Source organism: Gossypium hirsutum, chromosome A03 (assembly GCF_007990345.1).
Source record: "Gossypium hirsutum isolate 1008001.06 chromosome A03, Gossypium_hirsutum_v2.1, whole genome shotgun sequence".
Classification (NCBI taxonomy): domain Eukaryota; kingdom Viridiplantae; phylum Streptophyta; class Magnoliopsida; order Malvales; family Malvaceae; genus Gossypium; species Gossypium hirsutum.
This window is the reverse complement of record NC_053426.1, coordinates 56,666,301-56,682,286: the sequence shown is the minus strand read 5'-3', so window position 1 is coordinate 56,682,286 and position 15,986 is coordinate 56,666,301.

Here is a 15,986-nt window from a genome sequence, read left to right as displayed (position 1 = left end):
TGGAAGTTTTTATGGATGAGTTCTCGGTGTGTGGTGATACTTTTGAAGGTTATTTAAAAAACCTTGAGCCAGTTCTTTGTAGGTGTGAGGAGACTAACCTTGTTCTAATTGAGAAAATGACATTTCATGGCTTGTGAGGGTATTGTTCTGGGACATAAATTTTCACAGTAAGGAATTATCGTAGACAAAGCGAAGATTGAGGTTATTAAGAAATTGCCACCACCCACTATAGTTAAAGGTATTCAAAGTTTCCTTGGCCATGCAGGATTTTATCGATGATATATTAAGGATTTTTTGAAGATATCTAAACCCCTATGTATATTGTTAGAACATAATAGAGCTTCCAAGTTTGATGAGCCTTGTGTGCAAGTATTTGAGGAATTGAAAGAGCAGTTGGTAACAAAACCGATTGTCATAGCACCGGATTAGACATTACCTTTTGAACTTATATGCGATACCAATGATTTCAGTGTAGGAGCAATGCTTGGGCAAAGAAAGGATAAAGTGTTTCATGCCATCTACCATGCAAATCAGACGTTGACAGATACGCAGTTGAACTACGCTACTACTGAGAAAGAACTATTAGCTATGGTATTTGCATTTGACAAATTCAGATCCTATTTAGTTGGCACCAAAATTACAGTTTATACGGATCATTCTACGATTAAGTATTTGGTGACCAAGAAATACTCCAAGCCAAGGTTAATTCGGTGGATATTGCTGCTACAAGAATTTAATCTAGACATTCGAGATAGGAAAGGTACAGAGAATCAAGTGGCTGATCACTTGTCGAGACTTGAAGCAAGAAATGAGGACGACAATATTCAACTCACTAAAGAGGATTTTCTAGATGAGCAACTGCTGGTTGCCATAGCATTTCCTTAGTATGCGATATTGTCAATTTCTTAGTAAGTGGATTGCTTCCACCTAAGCTCAACAATCAAAGATGAAGGAAATTTCTCCATAATGACAAGTGATATTATTGGGATGAGCCATTTTATTCAAACATTGTGTAGATCAAATAATTTAGAGATGTGTTTCGGATAATGAGATTCATAGTATTTTGCACCACTGCCATTCAACACCATATAGAAGACATTTCGAGGGAATACGAACTGCTGCAAAAGTTATCCAATCTTACTTTTATTGGCCAAGCATGTTTAAAGATGCACATGAAATTTTCCAAACTTGCGATCATTGTCAATGAACTGATAACTTAACAAAGAGGTATGAAATGCCATTGCAAAATATTCTAGAAGTTGAATTGTTTGAAGTGTAGGGAATCGACTTTATGGGTCCATTTCCACTCTCTTGGGGTAATACATACATACTTGTGGCTGTAGATTTTGTCTCCAAGTGTGTTGAAGCTGTCGCTCTCCCTACGAATAATGCCAAATCGGTACTAAAGTTCCTGTATAAAAATATTTTCACCAGGTTTGGTACACCTCTTGCCTTTATTAGTGATGAGGGTTCTTATTTTGACTTCAAATTAGTTGCTACTACCTTGAATAGATATGGGGTTAAACATGAAATTGTCACGGCATATCATCCCCAGACAAATGGACAAGTAAAGATCTTGAATAAAGAAATTAAACAGATTTTAGAGAAAGTGGTTAATCCCACTTACAAAGATTGGTCATCCAGATTGGATGAAGCTTTGTAGGCATATCGTATTGCATTCAAGACACCACTAGGAATGTCACCTTTCAAGCTCATCTATGGGAAGCATTGCCATTTGCCTGTTAAACTTGAACATAAGACATTTTAAGCAATTAAGAAATTGAACATGGATTAGATTAATGCTGGCAATATCTGACTACTAGAGCTGAATGAGATGAAGGAATTCAAAGCTCAAGCTTATGAGAATACCAAACTGAACAAAGAAAAGACAAAGCAATGGCATGATAAGAAGATTTTGCCACGACAATTTAAACTTGGACAACAAGTGTTGTTGTTCAATTCCAAGCTGAAATTGTTTCCTAGTAAATTGAAGTCTTATTGGTCTAGCCTATTCGAGATAGTGCATGTTTACCCTCATAGAGCTATAGAAGTCAAAGATGGCAAGACGGATTTTAATTTCAAAGTCAATGACCAATGCATTATTGGGGAGCTCTCATACTTTGTGATAAACATTCCATTACTCTTCAAACTACGTAGTGTTTTCTTTAGCCTACTTTTATTTAATTAATTTGCTTTTGATTTATTTCTTCTATCGGTTTAATTAATTTTTATTTCCTTTTTTTTATTGTAGGTAGATTTCGGCCTAGGTTTTGTAATAGTTAGCCCACTTAGTATACTTGCAAATTTTTAGCTTAATTTTGATTTTTTTTCTTTTTCTGCCTAATTTTTACTTTACCGTGTCAAACCATAATTTCAAACTGATTTTATCCCCTACATCATTGTTATATTTTTTTTTCTCATTTTTACCCTAGTCGATTCATTTTCTTTCTCCAAGTTATTTTTAGCTTTTTCTTTTTCACCATTTTCAGTTTTTCTCCATAACAGTAAAAGTCTTAACTTTTTCTTTTTACAGTTACTATTTCTTCTCAAATGGCTCGACGTATGCCATCTTCATCAACCTTTTTGCCTCTAAGAACATTTTTCAGCAAAGCCACTGAAGAAAAGTACAACATGAACATATCAAAGTGACCATTTTGTATGGAAAAAAGCTTTCTTTTTCAAGATATAGCCTTTATGGGATACACTAAAACAATTTCTTCAGTGGTAGAGAAACATGGATGGAAACTCTTTTGCTTTCATCCTGACGATGTTCTCATGAAAGTTGTAAATGAATTTTATACTCATTTAACCTCTCCAGATAATGCTTTCATCTATGTACACGGTTCTTTGGTGTTATTCTATAAATACTCCATCAACATATAATACAGTTTACTTGAAGGCCCTAATAAACATTCTCAATTTGTCAAGATAATAACTGCAGAATAACTGCAGAATATCTTTCATCCATTCTCTTAAATCTCACCTTAACCTTTCAACTCATAACTCTACTATTTCAAAGGAACGCATGTTGTTACTACACTCTATTATGACTGGAAGAAAGATAAATGTTGAAAAAATTATTTTTAAAGAAGTTCATCATTGCGCACAAAAGAATGCAGGCACCCTGAATTTTCCATCTCCCATTACTGTACTTTGTCAATGGGTCAATGTCCATATCCAAGCAAATGAGGACAAAATGCCTAACAAATGAACCATCACTAAACAAATTTCCATGAGATTTTTAGGGGAAAAAGTGCCACGACATCTTGGCTCTGCATCAACCTCTTCTCCACCTATTAGTTCCCATTCCACTCCATCCACATCTTACAATGATTTTGAGCTGCAAGTACTCGGTGCTCTTGAGATGTTAAAACAACAGTTTCGTTGGATGGAGAAGCAACAACTGAGGACAACTACTGATCTAAGCAGGGCTCAAGAAGAAATGGCTTTATTTTGGGACTATGTTAGAAGGAGAGATAATGCCATCAAGAAATCTTTTCAGAAAAACTTTACCAGGCCCATGCCTACATTTCCTACTTTTCTCAAAGAGTTATTATTGGATCTAGAAGATGAAGACGAGGATGAAGTTAAAGCAGCTATAATGGACACTACCACACATCCAACCACTGCAAAAAAGATTAACAAAGAAATAAAGGAGGAGGAAGAGAAAATAGAATTGGTTAACATTGAATCAGATAAAGAAAGAGATAACACCAATCAAACTTCTACACCATAGGAAGCTGCTACTGTACCTCAAACCACACCCATATTGGAGCAAGAGCGTGAGATTAATCAACTGATTGATAATCTCACTAAATCAAATGATGATGATAATGAAGTGCCAATCAATCTGCTCAAATGGAAGCAGTGCTGCAAACATGCTTCCAGGAAATCCACTTGACCCAATTAAAGTAACACAAATTATTTCCAAGCTTTTGTTTTTTACTTTTCATTTGCATATTTTTTTTCTTCATTTTTACATGTGTTTTTCATGCATTCATAATTGTTTTTATTGCATTTTTTACATATCTATTTGTTTTTTGTATAAGTGATATTTTGTTTCTTATCATGCATTGAGGACAATACATCCCTTAAGTTTAGGGATGTGTTGTACAGATTGCATGCATGAGATATTTTGTTTGAACATTATATTCATTTTGTCACTCATTTAGCCATGACATACAAATGCTAAATGACTATTAGACCATGAGAAGTATGTTGTTAACTATGATGTTCGATGAGGATAATAACTTTTCAAACTGTGAAAATTGTGAATGTTTAGCTTAGGATAGTCGTGTGGAAATTGAGGCCTAAAAGTAGAATGACCTAAGTATAATCGCAATTAGTCTATAGTGTAACACCCCTTACCCATATCCGAGGCCGGGCTAAGGTACAAGGTGTTAGCAGACAAACATACAAACATTAAACTAAAATACGAGCCATAAAATTTTACTCATATTTCAAAGCGTTCATTCTCTTACACATAGTCCCTTATTTGAGTCTACGGAGTCCAAAACATACTTTAGAAAGGGTTTGGGACTAAACCGAGAACTTACAAAAATCTTGGAAATTTCATGCTTTAAGGCTCCACACGCCCGTGTCCCAAAGTCGTGTTCCATACACGGCTGAGACACATGGTCGTGTCTCTGCCTGTGTGGAATATACCTAGGCTATTTTCCAAGCTTTGGTCAACCTTGATCTCTTACACACTTATACAAAATCAAAAGCATATAACATGGTATTCATTTAATGATTAAACATCCTCAATTAAACCACAAACATAGCATTTGTATGTCATCATACATGTGTCTCTCATACTCATTTTACCTTGTTTATTATAGTACCACTTATACATTTATACCAAGATTATCATCTTACCAAATATCTTCAGCTTAATCATCAAGCATTCATATTTAAAGCTAGATCATATCTTTATAAAATACCATGATTCAGATGCGCAGAATAACATGTTTGCCTGAAACATTTCAATTCAATTCCATACCCAACAAACATTACATTGAGACTAGTCATATATATATATATATATACATGTCATGATACATAACATTCTCTTTTTGTTTTCTTATAAACACATATCATTTATTTCATTATATTAATATTTCATATACCATAGTTTCCATGTATTCCACATATATTTATTTTCCTCCTCCTCCACTCTATTCCACATCCTTAATGTATATAGCATTCTTGTAAGTACGATTTCACAATTTACTAATAAATGTTCACATCAAACTGTCGACACGAGTCATAGTCCCTTAATTATTTATAATTCGAGCTACAGAGCTCCAAATTAAGATCCGTAAATTTTCCCTGAAACTAAACTCACATATCGTTCCACCATAAAATTTTCATAATTTTTGATTTAGCCAATTAGTACAATTTATTCATTAAAATTTCCCCTGTTTCACTTTCTGACAGTTCTGACCTCTCTTCACTAAAAAATAATTATCTCACAGTACAGAACTCAGATAATGTTCTTGTTGATTTATCATGAAAATAGACTCATTATGGATTTTAAAAATATAATTTTTAGCCTCTAATTATTTTTCTCCAAATTTTTGTGATTTTCCAAAGTCAGAACAGGGGATCACGTAATCATTCTGAATCAGTCTCACAAAAACATAAATATCTCAAAATATAGAACTCCTTTGCTTTCTATGTTTCTTTTATATGAAAATAGACTCATTAATCTTTAATTTGATATCTCATTCATTCTCTGATTAAATTTATACTATTTTTGGTGATTTTTCAAAATCACATCACTGCTACTGTCCAAAACAGTTTTATTGCTAATTCACTCTTTCACACTTTCTTTGTATTAACCTCATTTTAACATATATATCACAAATCATTTTCACCACATTTCATACATCACAAGTATAGGCCCATGATCACAAGGTCACCATAAAATCATCCTCATGTATAACTTACTTGTTTATAACCTTACCACATCCTGGTCACTTAATGAACACATCATTCACATAACCAAGTTCCTGCACATATTCATCACAAAACTCACAAAGCAATACATAGAGAGTCTCCCGTTGAACACTTCGGATCAATCCTCGATACTTGATGGTTTCAGCACATAACTCCACCCATCATATAGTTCGGCTCTCTTGTACACATGGTGAACACTTAGTACCACCCATGTGACCTAGCCAGTTTATCTCGTAGCTCTCTTGTCTACATGGTGTCCTTCACTTGGAACCATGCATGCGACCTAGCTACATATATCCCGTAGCTCTCTTGTCTACATGGTGTACACATAGTATCACCCATGCGACCTAGCTACATCATAATGTCTTGTAGCTCTCTTGTACACATGATGTGCACTCAGCACTATACATGTGACCTAGCTACATACCATCTGTATCATCCAATCTTTTCGAAGGTTCAACCGGGATTTCTCTCTCTTTTCCAACAATTTCACCAATCAAGTAATTATCCATAAACATATTTCCAATATTTTTATAAAATATCATAATACAAGTAATAGTGATGTATTACTTACATATAAACTTACATCTCATTTAATATCAACGCAATAACATTAAATTACACATTGTCTTATTAAAAATCATATGAACTTACAATTTCCCATAATATCCATAATCATAGAAATCACATTTATGTATGATAATTCAATGCACTTCATGTACCATAGACATATTTTTAAATCAATTCATAAACTTGGCACCATAATCATTTAATTTAACATAATTCAATTAATTCACTAAATTTAACTTTCAAATATAAATTACAGCATTATTGTTGTATTATTATCATACCAACTTACATACTTTCAACACCTCGGAGATCATAGTAAATATATCAATTTTACATTGAAACATGCATAAATTAATGCTTATTATACATATGAACTTACCTTGATATTAAAACGGCCATTTTACCAACTTTCCCAATTTTCGATTTTTCTCTCATTCTAGGTTCAAATCTCGTTTTTCGGGATCTAAAACATCATATTTTACTTATTTAATTAATGTACTATTCAAAACAGTCCTTAACTCAAACTTTGGAAAAATTACAATTTTGCCCCTAAACTTTTGCATATTTACACTTTTGCCCCTAGGCTCAGGAATTAAACTTCATCCCTTATTCTTATGTTTTATGACATGATGATCACTTTTCCCTTGTATGGCAACATCAAATTCTCACTCTAACATATACTTATGACTATTAGGTATTTTTACCGATTAAACCCTTTTGCTCGTTTTCACTTAAAACCGAGTAGCACAAGTTGTCTAACATAATTTAAAACCTCATATTGTATCATAAAACACCAGAATACACAAATTTTACCTATGGGTATTTTTCCAAATATGAACCCTAGGTTGAATTATTGATAGCATAAGTTAAATCAAGTTACCAGGACTCCAAAAACGTAAAAAAACTTGAAAAACGGGGTTAGAACGGACTTACAATTGAGATTGGGAAGCTTGAAAACCCTAGCCATGGAGTCTCCCTTGGTATACACGTCCATGGTGAAGAAGATGAGCAAAATTGGCTTTTAATTTTGTATTTTAATTCCTTTTACCCCTAAATGACCAAAAAACCCTTACTACTAAACTTTTCAAAAATTCCATCCATGTCCAATTTTTGTCCATAACTTAGAAATTGGTAAAATTTCTATTTAAGACCTCCTAATTAATATTTCAAATCAATTTCATACTAGAAACTTCTAGAATGCAAGTTTTGCAACTTCTTCAATTTAGTCCCTAACTTCGAATTAAGCACTTTATGCATAGAATTTCTTCACGAAATTTTCACACAATCATGAAATCATATCATAGACCTAAAAATAATCATAAAATAATTATTTATATCTCAGATTTTGTGGTCCTGAAACCTCTGTTCCAACTAGACCCAATTTTAGGCTATTACATATAGTAGGTTTCTTTTGATACACTTAGAAGTCTTGAAACTAAGATCAATATATTAGCATTGTGAAATAATAAATATCATGACAAAGCTGAGGATAAATGAATAAATAAAATAAAATTTAAAAAAACACTATAAAATACTTCAATGTTTGAAATTGTTGAGTAGGCTAGTAATACTCTGTTTGCTCCATTGTATTATTGATCATAAAAGTAAGATCAAACAAGAGTTATAGTGGTTAGTAGGCTGAGTAGCTAAGGGGGTAGTTGTTTGCTCCATCCATCTTTTTAGTCAAAAGTCTTAGCTTCATGAGTGAATTACATTCAAATTGTGGCATGATGTAATACCTAGCAATCTAGTGTATGCTCCATTGAGATTGTCAAGTAAAGAAATCATGTGCCAAGATGAATTCCCTGGAGAAAATTTTATATAATGCAATGACAGAATAAGTATGAGAAGAAAAACTGAGTTTAGTGGAAAGATAAACTAAATACATTAAGAGATGCTTGATAATCTTTTTAGGTAACGCTTTCTGTACTTCGTATGCTAAACAAACCTATAAAATTTGAACCAATTTTTTTAGACAAAAGACTGCTGAGAATGGAGGCATAAAATATGTTTCGTTTGGTTTAGCAGTACAAGAGGCAACTGTGTAGTTATGGCAAATTCATGCATTCATACATATTCTGCTTGAGGACAAGCAAGGACTCAGGTTTGGGAGTGTTATAACTCTTGAAAAGAGTTATATTTCGAACCTCTAAGCTTCATGTCTGTACTTAAGTAGATATATTTGTATTTTTATGTTATTTTTAGAGCATTGAATAATAACGGTTGGGTTGTGCCTTACATGTCATTTCATGTTACTTTTATTGTTGGGAAGAAGGAAATTGGTTGTTGTATGCAGCAAGTGTAAGAAGGATGAAGAAAAGGAGAAAAAGAAGGAAGTGAAATATTGCCATTATAATATCCCTAAACTGGGTCTAGTAGTTTCAGGTATATCTTTCGGGTTCCGAGTGTGAAACTAGGAATTTATTGGGTTTCTAGTAATTTTTAATTTAATTTAGGAGGTTAATTTAATCTGAAATAAATTAAATAATAATCCGAAAAAATTAAAAAATTTTTGAAAATTTAATTTTAAAGTAATTAAATAATTATTAGTGAAAATAATTAATTTGGGCCGAAAAAGAATTTTCAAATAATTTTTATTAGGGGTTAATTTGAGATAAATTTAATTATTAATTTAAATTGAATTTAATTGTAAAATAAGGAAAAATTTATAGTATTTATTTGGCAAATAAACCTTAAAATTCGAAATTTTGAAGGAAAAGGATTAAATGGTAAAACAAGGGAAATGTGGGAGTGGCCATTAGGGAAATTCCCCAATTTTTAATTTCTAGTGGTTTGTTTCAGCTTTAAAAATAATAAATTTCATTTTCTTTGCATTGTCTTAAAGATCTATCATTAGATAATAGATCCAACTATTTTCTTTCTCAAAATACTCTCTCTTTTCACCCGAAATTATTCTCAAAAGTAGCCAAAAATATTCTGAAATTTCTCAAGCTTCTTAAATCAAGATTTTCAATCAAAGGAATTAGAACAAATTAAAGATAATTATTATTTCTAAACTTGTTTTTATGATGATTAGAAACATTTTTACATGGTTTGGGAGTCAATTACATGATATTTTATCAATGTCATCTTCTTCAAAAGCTTAAAGTGCTTTAACAATGGATCAAAGAAAATCCACAAATCAATGGATGTTCCAACTCAAAATGGATCCATTAATAGATTTTTTTATCTTATTTATCAAGATTAAAATTGATTTGTAAGGTAATTTGAAGAAATCCGAATTACATCATCTTTTTAAATTAATTTTCTGAATTTTTGTGAAATTGATTTACATGTGAAATTGATGCTTAGTTGATGTGTATTTGGTTTAGTATTGATGTTTGGAAATGATTAGGAGGGCTGGAGAGATCGATTTTGTGAGAAATCGAGTTTTCGACTTGATATTACAAATCCGATAAGGTATCTTTGAAAATGAATTTCGATTAGCATAGTTAATTAAAAATTGTGTTTAATATAGCTTTGGAAAAGTGGTAATGTCTACTTTAGCTCTGTTGAAGCTCCAAATCTTGAAGAGGAAAGAGATAACCGGAATTGAAGCTTGGAATTGCCTAGTTGATCATTTGTGATAAAATAAAATTGTGTGGCGAGTGTTTCTAAAGGCGATTTGGTAAATTAAACCACAATTATGTTTAATTAGTACCTTAATGAACGATTAAAATTAATTAATTATGGATGAATGGTTGATTTTGCAAGATTGGTATTAAATGTGCAAAATTTGAATTTGTATTGAAAAAAAATGGTAAGTGAGTTTTTGAGTGGTGTTCTGCTGTTTAATTAAATTGATTTTAAGGATGATTTTAAAAATGTGTAATGAAATTTTTTATTATGGTATGTTTGTGTTTCAATTGGTAATTGATTATGGAAAATTGGCAAATGAATTGCTTGATTTAATTGGATATTAAATACTATGTTTCATGTTATACATAAGCATCTTGTCACATTAAATTGAACACACTAATGATTGATTTATATGCTATGTTTGATTGAATATATTGGCAACATGCATGGTGGATCCATTGGATATAGTTGGCATGCCATAGGATTTGTGGGTACTCATTTTTATTTGTGCCATTGTGAGCATATGGCTCTAGGTAGACTGATTTGTTTGGAGTAGATAATGAAGTGTTGAGCATGAGTCTCCACTCAATGGGTTGTTTAAGGTGCTATAAGGGAGCGCGTGCTTCGGCCCGCTCAACTCGGTGGACTGTATTTGATATTTGTGGGAGCTCAGAGATCCGTTTGTCCGATGTATGATCACGCAATTAAGCCATGAGAAGTGTATGCCAATTTATATTTATGTGTGATTGTTGCTATATCAATTAATGATTGAAAGCCATGAATAATTGATAAATGCTTATGGAAATTAAATTGACATGTCTAATTATTTTTGGCTAACATTTGGTGACTGATTGATTGTGAATTAAGCATGAATTGGATGTTAATTTACTTGTTGTTTTTATTAACATTTACTGAGCTCTTTAAAACTCACACCCACGCATTCATATAGATAATCATTGGGATTGAGGAGCTGAGGGGCCGAGCAAGAGAGTTCCAAGAGATTTAGGCTTGGTAGAGACTTAATTACACATATTAGAGATTGTAGTCAGGCATTGTGGAACTCCTGAGAATTAGTTTGATTTTGGTTGTAATTGGACTTTAGACATTGGACGTTTATTTTGTATGGTTTTATATTAATTTTGAGGCATGTTTGAGTTTAATTATTGATTGATTTATAGTGTATTGTTGCTTGATAAGACGGTGATTGATAACATGGTGTGTGAAGCATGAAATCTGTACTAACGATTGTTTAAATAAAGCTTCCATGGAATGGTTTACTAGCGACTAAGGTACACCGCTTGTTTGATTTATTCGATGTTTGATGTGCATGAAATCAATTGAGGCTTAATTTATGTTGATAAATTCAATTGAATTAGTGTGTATATATATGTTAATTAATCATAGTTAAATCGGGTTTAATTGGTCGTTAAAATATGCAAAATTAGGTTTTAAAACGAGTTTTTTCACAAAAATAGATGTAGTGGCTTTCACAGGGACGTGTGAAAGGTTGCACACAGGCGTGTGGGTATATAACATAAGCTTGTGGAAACTGAAGCTATCACATTCGGGCGTGTGCGACTTGTCAAAAAGTTTTTCATGACACAAACATGGGCATTTAATGACAAACGGGCTGGGGGACATGGCCATGTGGGTTTTGGGGGTTTGAATTTTTGTCTTTTTAATTGGCATTCTAATTTGCTAAAGTTACTATTTAGTTCTGAAAATTGATTAGTCTAATTAGAGCCCTAGATGATAAGGAAACTTGGTAAAATTTTAGGCTTAGTCTCGTAATATTTAATTTGTAATTTGGAATAGATTCTAATAGATTGTATTTGTTATAATTTAGTCCATAATAGTAAAACTTGAATTAGACATAGCAAACGAACTCAGTTTAAGCTGAAATTTTTAGGCTTGCATAATTCTGATTAAAAGAAGATTGGGAAACATTTAGATCTAAGATCAGGTTAGTTTTACCATAGGTGGTAAAATGACAAAAATGCCCTTAGGTTAAATTACATAGGAAAAGTTTAAAATTGGCTCATAAGTTGCTTCCGCACTAATAAATACCTAATATTTAGATAAGATTGAGGTGTTATAAGGTCAGGGTGTGTCCTGGTGGTCGTTAGCTGGAAAGTAACTTAGGTGGCTAATGTAACGCTTCGAATTCCGTCCCGATCGGGTTTGGAGTGTCACTGCCATGACAAAAGGTTGGATGGATTGCCAACACAAATGCCATGGTAATTCTAGGAAAATGCTGATGCAACAGTTAGTCCTCGTCACTCTCAGCTAGCTAGACGCATACCAGATAAATCCACCTAAAAAAAGGGAGAAAAGTGTGTGCTGAGAGAGCGAGACCTACCCTATAAAAGAGGAAAGAGAAAAGAATAAGGACACGAGGACACGAGGATTTTGGGAAGGGGATTTGGAAAGCAATTTTCTCTCTGGAGAAACTCGTGAAAAATTCTAGAGAAAAGGGAGAGGGCAGCAGCTTAAAAGGAGAGCAAAGATGCAAGAAAAGGGACGAACAATCATCCTTGGGTCCTACACAATTCAATAGCGTCAATGTGAAAGCTAGAGTGGCGAAAGCTTCCTACAGTTTAACCTTTATTCTGTTAATTAATTTCTGTGATTTCTAAACTGTTAATGATGATGTTGAATGTTATTCTAATTTTGGATTTTAAATCCCAACCCGTGAGCTAATTTCATTTGGGTTGGAATTACTGGATTTATCTTGATATATTTAATGATTATTGTGATATTTTGAGTAGACCTACTGTTTTATTCAGTATGGATTATTTTAAATATATGCATGCAAGCTCTAGACATAGATGAATGCATGGTATATCCTTAGACTTGATTTGATTCTGAAAAGGTTAAAAAGTTAGATCATAATCGAATGATACAAGCGAGTAATCGAGCAAATACTCCTAGCACTCTAGACATAAAGTTGTGATTAGTACAGAGTAAGGAATAATATTGTTAGGTATTGTTCTTGAGACTTGTAGACATACGAAAACTTAGAATGATAGCTTTCATTCTAGCTTCCGAAAGAAGCAGATGCAGTAGTTATACTCTGAATGGTAATTTGGTCAAGATTTTTCCATGCCATTATTATGTTATTAAGATATAATCCAAGTAATTCCAACCTTCCCATTCAACAACATCAATCCTCTCAACTTTGTCTCGTTGAATTGCCACAACATTTTATTCATTATTTGATTTTTATATTTTATACATTAATACTTCACTTCAAATCATTATTATGTTTACTTTTCCATAAGCCTAATTAGTATAGTTTTTTGTAATAACTCAACCATATTTTTACCTATTCTGATCACTGTGAATACGATCTCACTTATCACTTTATTGCTTGATTCAACGTGTATACTTGCACATTCACATTACATATTTACACGCAACACATTCACACTTCAATGAACGAAAAGCCATCTAAATCTCAAGGCATTCACAAGTGACCAAAACACATACATATTGACATTTAGAATCCAACAACAAGGCATATAGGCAAATAAACTTAAACCACATCACATTGGTAAATAACATAAAAACTCTTATTACATGCCATTTATAACTGTTAACTAAAACTACCAATATGGCGAATGGATACTGTGATTGTGCTCCTATGCCATTCCAACAGATCGAGCTTTTCAATAATCTGTAGGAAAAGAAAACATCTAATGTAAGAAATAATGCTTAGTAAGCTCGTATAAATCTTAAATGTAAACTTATCGAATAGGCTCAATTTATGTAATTCATAAATAATTCATTTGACATGCTTAAGAGATTATCCATTTCCTATTACAACACCAACATCACAAGTTCAAGGGTTCAATAATGAAAGATTTAACATTCATCCAAATCAAAGAACATATATTGGAAGCAAATCCATATACATAACATTCCTCATATCTCTAATATGTAACATTCATACCTTCAAAGCTCTTATGTCGAAATTTTCATTCCATCTATTATAATTTCATAACATTTTATATAATTGAGTTCATTCATTTAAACCTTTATTACCCGTTGAACCAAATGAAACAATGTCAGATACATAGGAACCATGTTCACACAAAGTGTGCCTATACATATTACTGAAACCTTTTCTGTAATGCTCACACGAGCTATGAAATAGGTCTACTCACACGAGCTGTGGGTCAGGATGTTAAGCTACACGATGCTACTCACATAAGCTATGGAGAACCTGCAACAAATGAAGGAACTCAGCCATTGGTAGGACATTTAAGATCATCACCTGAAACTGTAGAACCCCTAATGACATGTCATTTGTATCCTAAGTATTCACAAGGTTCAAACGGGAGACATTACATCTTTTGATTCCTTTTTCGATATAACATTTCACATACAAATTCATGAAAGTTACATTTTCCACATTTCTACAATTGATCACCATAATCATTTAATCTCATTAAACATATAACACATAATAATCATTTAAGATATAACTAACATAATTATTCATTAACATTTTAAAAGATCTACAAATAATGAATTAATCATTATACAAACTTACCTCAACTACAACGGTTGTAAAAGTAAAGTCGATCATTAATCCAAGCCTTAGCTTTTCTTCGATTCAAGCCAGGTTGATTCGTTTTTTGATCCAGATAATAATTTTCATTTAATTAAACCATTCAAATAACTTAATAAAATTAATTCAACTTATAACCCTTATTATTGGAAATTTATAAAATTACCCCAAATGTTTTACCTTTTATACAATTTAGTCTCTAAACTCGAAACTTGCAATTTAACCGCTTTTAATTAAAATTCATGCTAGCTGATTTTCCCTTAGTCTTATAACAACCCATATTTTTTCTCATTTCACACAATTTACATTTAATTTTACTATTTCAACAATTTAATCCCTAAACATTAAAATCATCAAAAATAACTTAACAAAACACTTATATTTAACTACCAACTTTAATAATCTATCAATTAAAATAAAAAACAACTCTAACTCATTCAGGGTAAGTCCTTATAATTTTAAATATTTTACGAATTAACCCCCGAGTTAGCTAAATTAAGTTAAAACATCACAAAAACATAAAAATCATTAAAAAATAATCAAAATCATACCATGTCATGCCAGCCAACAATGCTTGACCGAATGCCTCCTTCTCTAATGGTTTTCAATTGTGAATTTTTTTTTTGAAGATGATAATATTTGTTTTGGTTTTGTTTATGTTATTAATTTATTTAATTATCATTTTGTCCTTTAATAACTAATTAAATTTCATGAAATTTGCCATCAAAATCGTCCACTACTATGCTAAATGGTACATTTTCCATTTAAGTCGCCTTATTAATCCTTATCTAGCCATTTGACACCATTATCTAATAGTAACTTATTTTTACAACTTTTACGATTTAGTTCTTTTCACTTAACTAACTATTTAAATGTTACAATTTCTTAACCAAAATTTTAATATGACCCTAATAACACTCCATAAATATTTTAAAAAATATTTATGGGCTCAGTTTATAGAAATGAGGTCCCGGTACCTCATTTTCTAAAACCACTTGACTTTAGGGGCATACCATTTGAACCTAATTATTCTTTCAATTAACAAAAATCATTAAATCAAATTTCAACGTAACTCTATATTTGACTCGTAAATATTAAATAATAATATTTATGAACTCACTCGTCAGATTTGTGGCCTAGCAACCATCGTTTCCGACACACTGAAAAATGGACTGTTACAATTACCAAATATTCACTTTCTCACTTGTACTTAATTATAACAATTTTATAATTTCAATTTATTATCAAAACTAACCTCAAATACAGTTGAATCAAATCATATTTAAAACACACACGCGCACAC